At 51.9% G+C, this 2,734-nt stretch overlaps 1 pseudogene; it reads left to right on the forward strand.

Moving 5' to 3' along the window:
• The first annotated feature begins 368 nt into the window (after positions 1 to 368).
• On the forward strand, positions 369 to 929 carry LOC122689064 (annotated as a pseudogene).
• The last annotated feature ends 1,805 nt before the right edge of the window (positions 930 to 2,734 follow it).

Raw genomic sequence — 2,734 nt, forward strand, 5'->3', positions numbered from 1 at the left:
GTGGGCTGCGACGTGCTTCTCGACTGACCGCTGCGGTCCCCTGCATGATCGCAGGGCGGGTAACCAGGGCGGATGAGTTTAGGCCCAGCAGCTCCAGGACAGGGAAACGAGGCCGGCGTTTCTCCGGAGACCCAGCACGGCCCATTCCTCTCTGCGACAAGGGATCAGTGCTATGGAAACTGGAGCTGCGGGCGGCAGGAATAGTGGCTCCCTGTTCGTGACCGGTCTTCTCTCACCCGGAGACCCTCACCTAAAGTTGCTATCTAAGCGAACTTACCCTTCCGCTTAGGCGAGAGTGTTTTCCGTGGACACAGCCTAGCAGGAAGATGCAGCCTTTATGTCTCACTGGCTGCTGACCCACCAGTCGGATGACAGCATCCCCATGGGCTTTCCTGTTTCAGTTCCCGCAGCCCTCGGTCAGCGGCCTCTCACCGTCAGGAGCAGCCTGTACGCCGGCAGCAGGGTGGCCGCCAACGACACGCTCACGCTCTCCAGCAGCCACATCAGCGCGGTCATCACCCTCTCAGCGGACACGGTGAGCACCGTATCTGAGGACGTCCACGCATGCCGGCCGGTGCCTGTGGCCGACACACCCACTTGGCAGCTCTGTGACTTCGACCCCACGGCCGACCACATCACAAGATGGAGAGGAAGCAGGGCCGCACCCTGCAGCAGTGTGCTGCTGGCTGAGCCGCTCTGTCACCCTCTGCCTCGCCTGTCTCATGAAGTACCAGGCCATGTCCCTGTTGGACGCCCACACATGGGCCAAGTCCTGCCGGCTCATCCTCCAGCCCCAAAATGGCTTTGGGGAACAGCTCATCTATGAGTTCCGGCTCTTTGGCAAGAACACCATGACCATGGTCAACTCCCCCATGGGCATGATCCCTGACATCTAGGAGAAGGAGGTCTGTCTGAATATTCCACTGTGAGCCATTCTGCCAGTCCCGGGGTCGGAGGTACAGATCTGCCACTGATCCTCCACCAAGATCTCTGCTTAAACATTTTTCTTTTGTTGATACAGAAAAACCAGATGATGCCTTTTGTAAGGGCAACGTAAAAGGAAGAGTGCTGTAGCTCTTAATCTTATTCATATTTTTAAAGATTCAGCTTACTAAATGTAAGATAGTGAAGATAAGTTTCCTACCCAGGGAGTGATAGGTGCTGAACCGTGTGGTGCCCAGGTCAAGTGGACCAGCGCCCAATGCATGTGGCAAACCTGGAATCCTGCAGTCCTCCCCACGGCCAGCTAACCCAGGAATGAGTCTGCCACAATCCTGTCTCATTCTTTTGAACCTGAAGCCAGCCTTAAGCATCATGGACCCTCTCATGCTTCTCACAGTAAGTGCCAACCTCTTGGGTAAGTAGACTTCAAGCAGTGATCCAGAAGCCCTGGGGCCCCAAGCCAACCCTGCATCCACCTTCAGCCACCACGGCCCAACTCTGGTTTTCTAGATTGTACTTATGCATAAGATAGTTTTCAAAGGAAGCATTCAGTTGTATAAAATTTAAAAAAAAAATTTTTTTTTTTGAGCACCACTGTACATGGCAAGCTCTTCTCCAGCTTTTGACAAAAGATGGCATTGGTCTCTGTCTCAGGGCGTGTGTGGAGAGCAGGCCTGACGTTGGGCCTCAGAGGTTCTTTGCACAGGCCTCGGCCCAGAAGGCTGGAGCTATGGACTGGACTGGCCTGGCTGGCCGCCAGGGTCCACAGGGGCATGTGCCTAAGGGATGAATGAGTGGGCCCTATCAGTAGACACTGAAGTCCAGAGTTGTTCCAACCCCCCAGTTGTACAAGGATCTGAGTCAAGACCATCTATTCTAACCCGTAGGTTTTCAAACAAAAGCACAACAGCCCTGTATGGGTTCAGAACCCAGTGGAGGCCAAATACCCCTTCTCTCCAAACCCACCCCTCCACCACTTCCACGAAGTGCCTGCCCATGGGTGTCATTTTAGGATCGAGGGAGACTGATCTCACTTTCTCCATGAATAAACAGACCCACAAATGCCAGGGCGAGTGTGCGGAGGCCCCACAAAGCAGAAGAAACCTATCTGGAAGAAACCCAGGTGGAAAATTTCTTTGAAAGCATTTTTCTTAAAGAGAAGTTTATTTGGGTATATTTTGTTTCAGTTTCTGAAATGTTTAAGTTAACATACCATGAAATGAACTTTCTTCTACATAACATTCTATGTGTTTTAACACATTTGTGTAACTACCTCCACAATCAGGAAACAGAGCAATTATGTCACCCCAAAAATTCCCTTATGCCACCCCTTTGCCCCACCCCAACCTCTGGCAAACAACTCTCTGTTCTCCATCCCTGTAGATTTGCCTTTCCCCCTTGTGGCTGTTTAGTTGCACAGTCGTGTCTGACTTCTTGTGACTTTGTGGACTGCAGCGTGCCAGGCTTCCCTGTCCTTCACCATCTCCTGGAGCTTGCTCAAATTCACATCCATAGAGTCAGTGATGCCATCCACCCATCTCATCCTCTGTCGCCCCCTTCTCCTCCTGCCTTCAATCTTTCCCAGCATCAGGGTCTTTTCCAGGGAGTCAGTTCTTCACATCAGGTGGCCAGAGTATTAGAACTTCAGCTTCAGCATCAGTCCTTTCAGTGAATATTCAGGGTTGGTTTCCTTTAGGCTGGACTGGTTTGATCTCCTTGCTGTCCAAGGGACTCTCAAGAGTCTTCTCCAACACCACAGTTCCAAAGTATCAATTCTTTGGCTCTAGACCTT

Source organism: Cervus elaphus, chromosome X (genome assembly GCF_910594005.1).
Source record: "Cervus elaphus chromosome X, mCerEla1.1, whole genome shotgun sequence".
Taxonomy (NCBI): domain Eukaryota; kingdom Metazoa; phylum Chordata; class Mammalia; order Artiodactyla; family Cervidae; genus Cervus; species Cervus elaphus.